Source organism: Macrotis lagotis, chromosome 1, assembly GCF_037893015.1.
Source record: "Macrotis lagotis isolate mMagLag1 chromosome 1, bilby.v1.9.chrom.fasta, whole genome shotgun sequence".
Classification (NCBI taxonomy): domain Eukaryota; kingdom Metazoa; phylum Chordata; class Mammalia; order Peramelemorphia; family Peramelidae; genus Macrotis; species Macrotis lagotis.
In genome coordinates this window covers 474845944-474860295 of record NC_133658.1, presented here as the reverse complement: position 1 = coordinate 474860295, position 14352 = coordinate 474845944, and the positions used below count along the sequence as shown (strand labels likewise).

Genomic DNA, 14352 nt, shown 5'->3' with positions numbered 1-14352 from the left:
AGAAAAAAAATCATGGAGTTCTCTCATGCTTCAAATACTCTAAATACTTATGAGATAAATAATAACAATAAAGAAGCTGATATCTACTTAACATTTTAAGGTTTACAATGCACTTTGTTATTTCATTTTATCCTCAACACAACTTCACAATATAGGCAATCTCATTTTATATATGACAAAACCGAGACTCAAAAAAGTTAAATGACTAAATGAAGATAAGAGGATTTTAATCCAACATTCTCCTGACTGCAGAACTAACCACAAAGAGAAAATGATCATTGTCTCCTCAAATTTTTCAAGAAAGATTTGTCCAGATCTAAGAAGGCAGCTAGGCAGTTCAGAAGACAGAATACTGGATCAGGAATCAAGATCAGAGTTCAAATCCAGCCTCAGACACCTACTTCCTAGCTATAGGGTCTTAGGCAAGTCACTTAACCTCCATCAACCTCAGTTTTTTCATCCATTAAAAGGGAGATTAAGGATATCACCCTCCTCTCCAGGGTTGGGGTAAGAATAAAATTAGATTATCATAAAGCATTTTTGAAGCACAATATAAATTATATTATTACTATTATGTGTGATTTGTTATATCACCCTTTTAGATTGTAAATTCATTAGGGGCAGGTTATTATGCTACTCTTCATCCTTTTATCTCTAGTAACTACCTACATATTAGATGTATACTAAATGTCTGTTGAATTAAAAAGCATGTAGTGGAGATAAGATTTACCTATTTTTATATTTATTAAGTAACTATTGTGCCAAGTACTGAGAGACAGGCAAAGATAAATAAGATAAAACTCATGCCCTAAAAGAATTTATGGATATGTAGACAAGTAAATAGAATGTGGTAAATAGAGAAAAGGAATATAAAATTCAATGAGAGTAGATGAAGGAGTGATAAATCACTGACAGCTTTAAAGAACAAAGAAAGCTTAATGCAAATCTTTGAATTTGGTTATTTTAAGTAGGTTATTGGAAATTAGGAACAGAGGGATCTCCAAGCCTGAGGAATGTAATGAGCAAACAGAAAGAGTAGGAAAATGTGGGAAAATGAACAATTAATTTTGGCTAAAACATAGAGCATACAGGGTTTAAGAAGTCAATATTAGAAAGATGGGGAAATGCCCTGATTGCCATGCTAAGGAATATGATCTTTATTCAGTAGACAATGGAAAATTACTGAAGGCTTTAAGCAGTAAAAGACAGTCATTCCTGGGTACCAGAAAGACCAGTCAGGTATTAGTTGGGTTGGAAAAGTTTAAAAAAAAAACCTAGAGGCAGGGAAAATCTTTAGGAAATCTGCCATACTTGTGATCTAGAGACTTGGTCACCATTACCCCTACAAGGATACCATCCAGACCCTCCCTACAATTTTTGCTCCCTTTTCAGTATCGTCTCTCATTAGAAATTAAGCTCACTGAAGAGAGTTTATCTTTCTCTTTGTGTTTGTATGCCCAGAGCATTGTTTGTATCCCCAATGTATACACATTTAATGAATACTTTTTGCCTCCTATTAGGAGTCAACAATCTAAGAATGAAGTAATGAGGGCAAACTACAGTAGTAGGTATGATAATGGTAAGGAAGACTTAAGAGTCAAAGATATGATTTCTGAAGGTGAAAAGAGCAAAACTTGGTGAATGACTGAATTTGTGGAATGAAAGAGGAAGAGGAGTCAAAAGTTACAAGCCTGATATTACAGGCATGAATAATTAGAAATCTGAGTATCATCAATAGGCTCAGAAAAGTCAGAAAGCTAGTTTTAGGGGAAAGAACTTGAGGCAATAGTGGAACAGCCTACTGGAGATCGCCAATAGGCAGTTGAAAATGTGAGTCTGGAATTCAGGAAAGAGGTGAGAGCTGAAAATCTAGAGTTGGGAACTGGAACCATGAAAAGGATAGTTTAAGCCATGGGGGGAGATAAGATCACTAAGGGAGAGAGTATATAAAAAATAGTCTCCAAAACAAAGCAGAAAAGAAAGCCTCAGGACAAAGGTAGCTCAGTGAATAGAGCACCAGCCCTGAAGTCAGGAGGATCTGAGCTCAAATCCAATCTCAGATGCTTAATAATTACCTAGCTGTGTGACCTTGGACAAGTCACTTAACCCCATTACCTTGCCAAAAGAGAAAAAAGAAAAGAAAGCCTCACATACCACATAATATCCCTTAATCTAAATGACTTTGCTCAAATTGTACTCCTCCCCCATGAAGCCAAGTGGCATAGTAGACAGAGCACTGGACTTGAAATCGGAAAGATTCATCTTCATGAATTCAAATATGGCCTCAAATCACTTACTTAGCCCTCCTTGTCTCAGTTTCTTCCTTGTAAAATGAGCCAGAGAAGGAAAGGGCAAACTACTTCAGTATCTTTGCCAAGGAAACTGCAAATGGAGTCACAAAGAGTTGGACATGATTGAAACAGTACAACAACAAAAAAATACTATTCTTGTATGAATTTTTTCTTCATAGGACTCAAGCTTCCTAAATCTCACTCCAGTACTAATTCTTATAGGAAGCTTAAACTGATCTCTGCTCTCCACACTTCTTATCAATGCCTTTCCTCCAAAAATTATTTTATATATTTTACACATAATATACTACATATATAGTGGTTTACCCTCCCAAAAGAATGTAAATTCCTTGACAGCAAGAACAGTTTCATTTCTGCCTTTAAATGTCTGAAACCTAGTTGGGTGCCTGCCATAAAGTAAACATTTGATAAAATCTTGTTGAATGAATAAATAAGTAAAAGGTGAGCTATCTCAAAGGTTACAGGCAATAAAAGGTGGAAGAGAATGAATTAGGAGCTTACTAGCAAGCTTTAATGAAACATCTTCTACATAAAGGTAGGAATTGAAGCCAGATTCCGAGGGACAGAAAGGTGATAAGATAGGGATGGAATGGCGATCAGATATTTGGTGGCAAGAAGGAAAGAAGTCAAGGGATAGCTTGAGAAAACAGTGGGGTCAAGGGAAATGTTGAGGTCTTGGGGTTTGGTTTTTTTTTGGTTCAAGAAAAAGAGAAACTGAAATTAAAACAACTATGAGATTTTACCTACACCTATCAGATTGGCTAAGAAGACAAAAAGGGAAAATGATCAGTGCTGGAGAGGTTGTGGAAAGATGGGACATTAATACATTATTGGTGGAATTGTGAACTTATCTAACCATTCTGGAGAACAATATGGAACTATGCACATAAAGCAATAGAACTAATCATACCCTTTGACCCAGCAATACCAATTCTAGGTCTATATCCAGAAGAAATATAAAAATGGGAAAAGTACCACATAATACAAAATATCCATAGCAGCTCTTTTTGTAGTGGCAAAGAATTGGAAATCGAGGGGGATGCCCGTCAACTGATGAATGGCTGAACAAGTTATGGTACATGAATACCATGGAATATTTTTGTTCTATAAGAAACCATGCATGGTGGGACGCTAGAGAAGCATGGAAGCAATTACAGGAACTGATGTTGAGCAGAACCAAGTGAACATTGTACACATTAATAACAACATTGTGAGCTGATAAACCTTAATGGATGCAACCCCTCTCAGCAGTTCAGAGAGCTTGGACATCCCTAAGAGACCTGCTATAGACAATGCTTTCCACATTTGAAGAAAAACAAAACAAAACAACAACAAAAAAACCACAAAATTTGAACAAACATTACATTCACATTTTTAAAAAAAAATTTCTCTTATGTTTTTTCTTTCTTATATCATGATTTTCTTTCTTTTCCCTTAATTCTAATTCCTCATTCAGAAAATGATGAATCTATAAACATGTTAAACATAAATGTATACAATATTCACCAAAATGTTCGCTATTGAGGGGAGAATGATGGGAAGAGATGGTGGAAAGAAATTATGTAACTTAAAAATATGCATATGCATGTAGATGAATGTTGAAAAACTTTCATAACATGCAATTGAAAAAATAAAATAAAAAATCAATTAAAAAAGAATAAGAGAAACTAGAGTATATTCTGTGCTAATGGAAAGGAGAAGACAAGAAGAAAAGAAAGGAATGTTGGATGAAGTAGGCCCAGGTTGAGATGGGAAGAGTGTTGATGGAGTTCAAATATTTGACCAAAAGAAGAATCATGTCTTTCACAGTGACAGGAAGGAAAAAGAATCCAATGACTAAAGACAGAGTTTTAGAGGTGAAATGGGGAGGACTGAGCAATTACTCATCAGAGAGTCTCACCCTTCTAAGGAAATTAGTTAGCAAGGTGACCTTCTGTGATCGGATAGGGTTGGGGACATAAAGAAAGAAGATATTTGGAATAGGGGCTTCAGAGAAAGAACATAAATGGTAGAGTCAGGATCTGAAAATGAAAAGCAAAATTAATATTTTAAATAGTACAAAGATTTACACCTTCAGGGATGTAGCATGTTACTGTGAAAAGCAATCTGGATTTGGGAAAACTGAGTACAAATTCCAACATATCTACATATTACTTACATGACCACAGACAAATCACTTATCCTCCCCATGTATCATTTTCCTCACTGTAAAATGAGACCGAATGACATTTAATATTTCTGCCTGCTCTTGCCTTATGATCTTTTCATCCATTTGAAAAGTCTCTCTAATGTTCGAGAATTTTTTCCCAAAAGAGTAATTAACTTGTTTTTTGTTTTCTTTTTTTAACAATAAGTTGTATAATTTCTAGACAGAGAAGTTTGGACTTCAGTTTTTTTTTTCTTTAGCACTAGGGTCAATTTTAGAAATAACAAGAAATCTGAAATGTGATGACAGAATTCACATTTTGCAAAATTTCAGGGGAATTAGACTATAAACAAACATACTGGGAAAAATATACAAATGCATACATTCTTTTTGTCTTCCTTGAGCAGCTGGGAATCATAATATCTTTAAATGATTCTGTCAGGAAAGCAATCTGTAAATCTCAACAGGATCACCAATTCATATAGTCATTATCTTCAGATACCAACAACATCATCAAGCATACTTAATAATGTTAATAATGAATGTAAATAAGAGGTTAGGAAACCAATTACAAATGCAGCTCAAGTTGCAGAAGCAATACCTTAGTGACGCAAGTGATTCATAGAATTAATAAGAGAAATAACTTGCTGCAATTATCCTGCAAATCTTTTATAAATAATATCTTGTCATACCTGACAACATAATATAATACTAGAAAATAGATGATGAAGCAAAGTTTCTTTCAAGCTTTTACTGACATGAGTTGAGTATGATCAGAGTTTTCACAAGTGGTGAAGCTGTAATTACTTTAATTGGTCTTCTCAACTCAAGGGCAAAACACATGCTATAAAACAGTGGTTTGACTTTTAAATAAACATTTGCTAAACATCTACTATGAATAAGGTACTATAAAAGGCACTGGGGGTGTACAAAAACAAACAAGAAATAGTTCTCATCAAAATATATTCACACAGATTAGTAAATACAAGATAAATTGAGGGGTAGCACTAACTATAGGGGATGATGACAGAATCTAAGAAGATAACAATGAGAAGCTAAAACCCAAGATGAAGTTTAAAGAATCTCATGAATTTTATGACACTTAAGTAGGAAGTAAGGATATTCCAAGTTTATGTGAATGCAAAGAGATGGGAAATTAATGGAGAAACAAGTAGCACCATTTTGATGTGAGCATAGAGTACAAGAAGAGGAAATAAAGTTTGTATTAAATACCTCCAGTATTTGGTAGTCACTAAGCAAGAAGCTAAGAATAAAAATTAAAAAGTGAGATTCAAAGAGTTTATATTCCAATAGAAGTATTCAACATGTTCATAAAAAATATATGATTCATATAAAAGAAATACAGAATAATATCTTAGGGAATGAAGACAGAAATAGCCTCTTGAGAAAGGAAACACTTGACCTGAGTTTTGAAAGGTTCTAGGGAATCTATGAGAAGCATACAAGTGAGAAAACACTTCAGACATGGAACTCCATGCCATTAAATATAATGATGGAACCCACTGGATCATGATTATTCCTTTAATCCATATGACTTCAACAATTAGTTCATTTAAACTTCAATTAAGTATAATAAACACTCTAATTTCTACTCATGTATTATATGTAGTCTCTTTCTACAAGCAAATTTGAAGGACAAGAATCATCTTTTCTATTTCTTTTGTAACTCAAATGCTGCTTAGGAAAAGTACATACATAGAAGATGTTCAATAGCTGCTCTTGACTAGAAGTATTATAATGGAACACCAATCTTGTGGTAAAGGCTCATGAACTTTTCTTTCATTTAAACCTTTCAACTGTCCATGTCAAGTACATATCCAAGTAGACATAGAGCCTATGATTTGTAGATAATTAATAAGAAATAATTCAATGTTGAGATGATATTTTTATGGAAATATAGACAATTACTTAACTCAAGTCTCAATCAATTAGCATGGAGCAATAAAATTTTGAATGAAAAAATTACAAAATCTGAGAGATAAAATATTAAATCTATCAATAACATAATCCAACCATCATGTATTTTTCCCTCATATATGTGATTTCATTTGCATGATGAGTTCTCAGATTAGGAAATTCCTTCTACCAATACAGACTAACAACACTTCTGAAATTTATATTCTTATGAGAGTTGCCAGGGGTACTGAAAAGTTAAATGATATGCCTAGACTCACAGAGCATATGTCTCAGAGGTGATATTTAATCTGAGGTCTATCTGACTCTGAAATCAGTTAGCTATGATTATACTGCACATAAAATATTTAAGAAGGACAAAAGTAGTTTCAATAAAATTAAAACTTGTAGAGTTGAATTGGAAGTTTAACATTTCAATGTCTCTGTTTTCTTACCTTACTTTGAAAGATTCCCATAGGAATTCTTTTCGCTACTTCAATTATTAACTACTCTATACTTTAGAGTGCCTTTTGGAGATACAATGAATAAAAGAATCCATCTCAGGTAGCCTTCTTTCCAGTAACCAGTGCAGTTAGCAGAGTTGATCTTCAGAAAACACATACACAAGCTGCTACCCAGCCCAAATATTGCCAGCATGGTGGTAACTGCAAGACTTTATGTTTCACTGACATTACCTTCAAGAATAAAGGATTGCTCCTGGCCATGATGAAACACCGTAATAAAACTGAATGAAGGATTTATTTTGTCCTTTATCAAAAATTTGTACTGCTGCAATTTGTTACTATTCTCTCTAAGATTAGTTGATAGAATGGTGGAGTTTGGCAAATTCAAAAGAAAAATACTCTGTTCACTTCAGTAAATCAGAGAAAGTACTAAAATGTCCTGGTCTCACTTTAGCATATTGGGCTCTTTTTCTAAAATACAGAAAGAATCTAGCATGTGGGTCAGGGGCTCTTGGAAACAAATTAAAATGACAAAAAAAAAGTAGGGAAGGGAAGGAGGATCAATTTATAAGACAGAAGGAAAAGTCAAAGTGCAGTGTCCAGGACCTAGGTTGAAACTGACACAGAAAACTGGGTTAATGCATTATTGGTGGAGTTGTGAACTGATCCAACCAATCCAGAGGGCAATCTGGAACTAGGCCAAAGGGCTGTAAAACTGTACATTTCCACTGAACCAGCAATACTATTCCTACCTAGGTCTTTATCCCAAAGAGATCATAAAAAAAGAAGAAAAGACAGGCATGTATAAAAATATTCATAGCAGCTTTGTTTTGGAAATTGAGGGGATACCCATCAATTGGAGAACAGTTAAACAAGCTGTGGTATATGAATTTAATAGAATATTATTGTTTTATAAGAAATGATGAGCAGATGGATTTCAAAAATCTTGGAAACACTTAATGAACTGCATTGTATACAATAATAGCAACATTGTGTGATGATCATCTGTGATATACTTAACTCTTCTCAGCAATACAGTGATCAAAGGAAATTCTAAAAGACATGTGATGGAAAATGGCATACACAACCAGAGAAAGAATGATGGAGTCTGAATTCATTTCAAAGTATACTATTTCACTTTTCTAATTTGTTTTTTGCTTTTTTGCTTTCTTGTGATTTTCCCTTTTGTTCTGATTCTTCTTTCAAAGCATTACTGATATGGAAATATGTGTAACATAATTGTGTATGTATAATCTACATCAGATAAGCAGCTTTCTTAGAGAAGAGGAAGAAAGGGTAGGAGGGAGAAAATTTTACAAAAATGAATGTTGAAAACTATCTTTACATGTAATTGGAAAAAATAAATTTTAAAAATTAAAAAAACAAAATAATTTAATCCATAAATCCCCAAATGATAAATGGTTAAAGAATATGAATGGGCAATTCATCAAGGGAAAAAATTCCAGCTCACTATAGCCATATAAATATAATAACTAGAGAAATGTCCATTCTAGTAACTCTAAAATTCTACTTTAAATCCATAAGTTTGGCAAAAAAGGAAAATGTTAAATGCTAGAGCGGGAAAATGGGCATATTTAGAATACTGTTGTTGGAACTATGAAAAGAATTCTAGAAAGCTATTTGAAATTATATATCCAAATTTATTAAAATGTTCAAACACTTTGACTAGGATATGATTATTATTTTTATCCAAAAAAAGAGGAAAATATCTCATCTGTGCAAAAATATTTTTGTAGCTTCTCTTTTGTAGTGGCAAAGAACTAGAAACTAGGGTGGAGCCAATAAAATGGAGAATTGTGGAACAAATGATAGTATATAAAAGTCATGGAATATTATTGTGCTATAAGAAATGATGAAAGAGATGGTTTCAGAAAACCCTGAGACTAACATAAACTAATGCAGAGTAAAGTCAATAGAATCAGTAAAATACATTATATAATAGGACTCTAAAAGGAACAATTCTGGAAAATTTAAGAAAGACAATGCAATATTCAACCATGATTCCAAAAGACTGACAAGAACAATATCTATCTTTTAACAAAGATGTAATCGACTATACTGAATGAGATACGTCTCTTTGGAGGAGGACAATATGGAAATTAGTTTTATGTGATTAGACATATCTTTTTTTAGATATATTTTTATTGTTTTTTATTTATTTAAGGCAATGGGGTTAAGTGACTTACCCAAGGTCACACAGCTAGGCAATTTATTATGTCTCCAAGGTCAAATTTGAACTCAGGTTCTTTTGACTCCAGGGTCAGTGCTCTATCCATTGCACCACCTAACTGCCCCTAGACCTATCTATTACAAAGGTTCCCTCCTCAAATGTGAGGAGCAAAGGTAAGAGTTAAAGAAATAAATACTTAACTTTAAAAAATAATTTTTAAAAGAAATTAATTCATTTATTACTATTCCAAATAAAATATGATCTATTGTATAACTGATGTATATATGTATGAAAATTCAGCTTATTTGCCTCCTTCTTATCCCAAGGATATTATGAAACAAACTGCCACATTTGGGGGGGGGGGAGTTGGGTTTTTTTTTAGTTTTTTCAAGGCAATGGGGTTAAGTGGCTTGCCCAAGGCCACAACGGCTAGGTAATAATAAGTGTCTGAGGTAGGATTTGAACCCAGATACTCCTGACTCCAAGGCCAGTGCTCTATTCACTGTGCCACCTAGCCTCCCTGCCAAATGTTTTCATAAAATCCTGGAACACTAACATTCTGCTAATCCACCAAACTATTAATTCTATCAAAAACAGAAATGATGCTATTCAGACAGTTTGACTCTTACAGATAACAGTTTTAGAGTTAAAGGGATCTTTAAAAGTAATCTGGTAGCAGCTGGGTGATTCAAAGGATAGAGTACCAGCCCTGGAATCAGGAGCACCTGAGTTCAAATTTGACCTCAGACATTTAATAATTACCTGGCTGTCTGACCTTGGGCAAGTCATTTAACCCCACTGGCTTGCAAAAACATGAAAAAAATAAAATAAAAGTTATCTAGTCAAAACCCTCTTCATTCTTAGAAAAGAAGAAATGAGGTTCAAAGATTTTAATGATTATTTCCTTCCTAAATCATCTTTTAATCATATATTCTATAAGTCAAATTCACTCACTACTTTTTCTTAAATGAAGACATTTACCTTTCTTTAGTTCTACAGCACCTCTTACAATCTTCATGATTTTAAAGATTACCAGCAGCAACACAGTAATCACATCTGCCTATAACTGTATAACTCGTAGGTCATTCAAACCTGGTGACTGATATCAGTGAGGGCAATCACCTCAGGTTATGTTGGGTTTCCACTCATTGTTAATAATTTTTCTTCCCTCTTCTCAGTCTGAAAATCAGTGACTGTTAGAGATAAATAATTGCGCTTTGCTCTTCACAGTAGTTTACCAGAATACATCGAGGGTAACAGATCTGTCTCTTTGATTTATCTCATTCCCACAAAACTCTAAAAAAATAGTAATTAAATCTGTGGCTGATCATACTAATTGGCATATGTCCAATTATTAATACTCATCTTTAATCTTACACTACTTTGCTATAATCACCTTAATTATTGTCCATATTTCAGTCTTAAATATCTTTTATGCAAAACTTTTTTTAAGAAAAAAGTGGGTTCATGAGTTTTCTATGTACTCATATAAGTTTCTTCAGACAATTTCTTCATTTCTTCACTGAAATTGTTTTTGTTGTTATTTTGGGATCATTTTACTTTTGTATCATCAGAATTAATTCTTGAAGGTATCTCATGCCTTCTGTGTTAATTTTTCAGAAAAATTTTAATCTCCAGATTCCTAGCTATACTTCCTTTAAAACCTTTAAATCCATTCTATGTAATTTTGGGGTGCATATCAGGTCATGTTTGACTTTCCTTTGCTTTTTTGTCATGAATCAAAATAGAGTGGCAACTTTTTCCAAAGGTTCCCACCTTCTCTACTTTAGAAGGAAATTCTTATTGTCAGAATCAATTCTTAAAACAAATAAAACAACTATTATTTTTTAATAAATGGGTTCCCATGATATTTATAGAACTTGATTACATAATGAAAAATCATTTAGAAAAACAAAAGATCTAAAATACCAATGAAATAATGAAAACAAGTAGGGATAAAGGGGGAACTGAACTTTGAGACCACAAACTATATTATAAAGCAGTAGTTATCAAAACTATTTATTATTGGTTAAAAAAGAAATGAATCAATGGAAAGACTAGGCAAAAATGGGAAAAGCAATGGGACTCAGAATACCATTTAATAAAGTAGAAAATATAAATTACCTATGGAAAAATCTCTATTTGACAAAAATTGCTAAGAAAACTGGAAAGTTCACTGTCAGAAATTAAGTTTAGAAAAATCCATATTCTGCAATACATCCTGAATGCTTATGACTGTAATAGTAATGATACACTATTTTAAAAAATTAGAAGAGAAGCAGATCATTTATCTCTTACAGCTATGAGTGGGAGATATATTCTTAATCAAATAAGAGTGACAATTACAAAAGATAAAATAAATAATTTTGATTCCTTTAAATTAAAAAAGCTTCTGCACAGACAAAATTAATATACATCGAATAAGAAGGGAAGTGGTCAAATGTGAAAAATCTTTGCTATCAAATTTCTTTGATAAGATTAGCTATTTAAGATATATGAACCATTAATAAATATGTAAAAATAGCCATTCCCCAACAGATCAACAGATATGAACAAAGAGCAGTCAAAAGAATTGCAAAGTTTTACAACTACATGAATCAATTCCCCAAATCACTAATAAAAGAAATTCAAATTAGAATAAACCTGAGATCTGACCTTATGCCCTGCTGTTGTCGAGCCGGGCTCTTCCCTCTGCAGAACCTCAGGGACTGCGGAAGAAAGACAACTCACACAGGTGATCAGGGGGCAAGTCCAATTTATTTCTGCTTTTGTAAGCTTATATACTATATTCTATATGCAGAAGCAGGGTATGGGAGGATCTCGTGAGGCCTATATCTGATTGGCCTGAGTCTCTTGCATTGCCTTAGTCGACTGTCTCTATGTGGAAATTTGTCAAGCGAGAGATGGGTGAAATAGGGAAGTAGATGGGTAGATATGGGGGGGGTAGATATGGGGGCGCCTCCCAGTTTCCTTGTGGCCAAGGATTTGAGGCGACCAAGGTTTGCCTTAGCCTGTATCCCAGAGTTTGCTCTACGGGACTTCATCTCATGTCCTGCAAGGCCAGTAGGTATGCTGTGGGGCGGCCTCCTACACCCTGCAACTTGACAAAGCTGACAAAAAATTATAATATTCAATACTAGAGAGGAAGTGGACAATTTATATTGTTGGCAGAGCTATGAAATGATATGACCATTTTGAAAAGCAATATGGAATTAGGCAAATAAAAATGACAAAAAAATGTCTATATCCTTTGAACCAGAGCATATATCTATTATTACTGGGCTTAATCTCCAAGGATGCCTAACTGATATGACTAAAGTCCTCATATACACAAAAGTATTTACAGCAGCACTTTTTGCAAAAGCAAAGTATTTGAAATAAAAGAAATGTCCATCAGATAGAGGTTGTAAAACATTTATAAAGACCAAGCATGACTTAAATGAAATGATATGAGAAGACAGTCTCAACTCACCTCTTTGTGGAGGTAAGAGGTCATATCTGTTACACATTGCACACATATTAAATTTTTGTGCTGATATTTTTCTTTTTAAGAATATATTTCTCATATGGGATGACTTTCTGATGGGGGGAAAAAGGAGAAATACTAAAGATGACTATGATGTAAGAAATAAGACATCAATAAAAGTTAATTTAAAAAATAAATAGATCCTCTTACTTTTTTGTGATATTTTAAGATGCTGAGACTTAGCATTGGAATTCCCAGTCAAAATATATGATCAGTTTTATGACAATGTCTATTACCATATAATTTTTCAAAAATGTCAATTATCAGTCTAAAATTCCCATCTAGTGTGCATTCAAGTTTCTATTTCCTCAAAGACATGATAATATTGGATTTTATAACTTCTTAAAGTTATTTTTGCCATTCTAAGAGATTAGAAAGTAATGTTTTAAGGTTATCTTAAATTTTATCTTTATTATTAGTGGTAGAAGGTAATTTGAGTATTATTACATGTGGTTCTTAATAGTTTATATTTTCTTCCTTGATTTTTTTGGTATATCTATAAACATCAACCTAACCATTAGTACTCTCCATCAGTTCCTTGCTCAATAGTCAATAAGTAAATATACAATTGAAAGAACTAAACTGAATTAATATTGACATTTAAGTATAAATGGAATCAAAAGACCCAAGGAAGTTGCAGCTAAATGAAAAGAGAGCAGGTAAGCAAAGGGGATGGTGAAATTTATATATCATATTGAATATGTGTGCCAAAAGACAATCAAAACATAATTTCATGGCTCACTTGATCATCTCCCTTTGTAATATGTCAATATTACAATGAGCATGAGCAAAAAGATCACCAAACAATTAATGTAGTGCTGTTCATGTTCCAACATCTATTGCAAAGGATGAGAAATACAAAAGTTCTACATAAACTTTAACAAGTAGTTTTAGATCAAGTAAACAGATATTTAATACTCAATAATGTTGACACAAAGACAGGCAAAAGGGAGGGTGATGATGACAAAACATGTTTAAATCTAGGAATAGACCTGTAATTCCCAAATGAGGAAATCCCTCTACCAAAGCAGGTCAGCACTCTCTGAAACTTACAGTCTTAGAGATTAAAGACCTGGAGCAGTGGTATGACTTCAAATAAAAACAAAAGATCCCTGAAGGACACATTTTGACTTAGAAAAAGACAAATTAACATTATGATTTTTTAAAATCTATTTTGTTAAATACTTCCTGATCACTTTTTAATCCGATACAAATAGTATTTAAGAATTTTGCTGCTTGTGGTCCCAGTCTGATATCTCTGGCTGGAACATGGTGAAGTTAAATCTTACCCCAAAGTTCTCATATCTGGTATGTTTCGGAGGAGGGGGCCAGATCACAGGTCTTCCTAGATCCAAGGTAAGGACTGTATCTATTCATGAAGTCATGAAAAGTGAAATAAGAACAGCTACAACAGTATACATACTAACCACTCATGCATGTATATATTACTTATATACATATACAGTTTTGTATATGTATACATGTCTGTATAAGTACATTGTGTAAATGCATATACAAAGGATATAATATATTCTATGGCATTATATATACAGTATATTTAGTGTCATATACATGTAATATATTAGATATTTATATATAATTCTAAATATGTATTTCAATATGATATATATATTATATATTAAGATATGGTTCAATTTTGATGTATATGTTTTATTATCTATTATGTGTATACAGACATATATATGAATATATAAATCACACATGTGAGAGAGTATGTCTGTGTGTGTGTGTCTGTGTCTGTGTGTAGCTATGCCACAGGTAACAGAAATTCAGACAGA

The 14352-nt window shown here is 33.1% G+C and overlaps 2 protein-coding genes across 3 annotated transcripts in view; both read right to left on the bottom strand.

Annotated features, from left to right (window-relative positions):
* Positions 1 to 14352, bottom strand: part of DHRSX (dehydrogenase/reductase X-linked) — a 394657-nt gene that overhangs the window by 323742 nt on the left and 56563 nt on the right. The gene's annotated exons all lie outside the window — the stretch shown is intronic.
* ZBED1 (zinc finger BED-type containing 1) overlaps positions 1 to 14352 on the bottom strand; it is a 92002-nt gene that overhangs the window by 21197 nt on the left and 56453 nt on the right. The gene's annotated exons all lie outside the window — the stretch shown is intronic.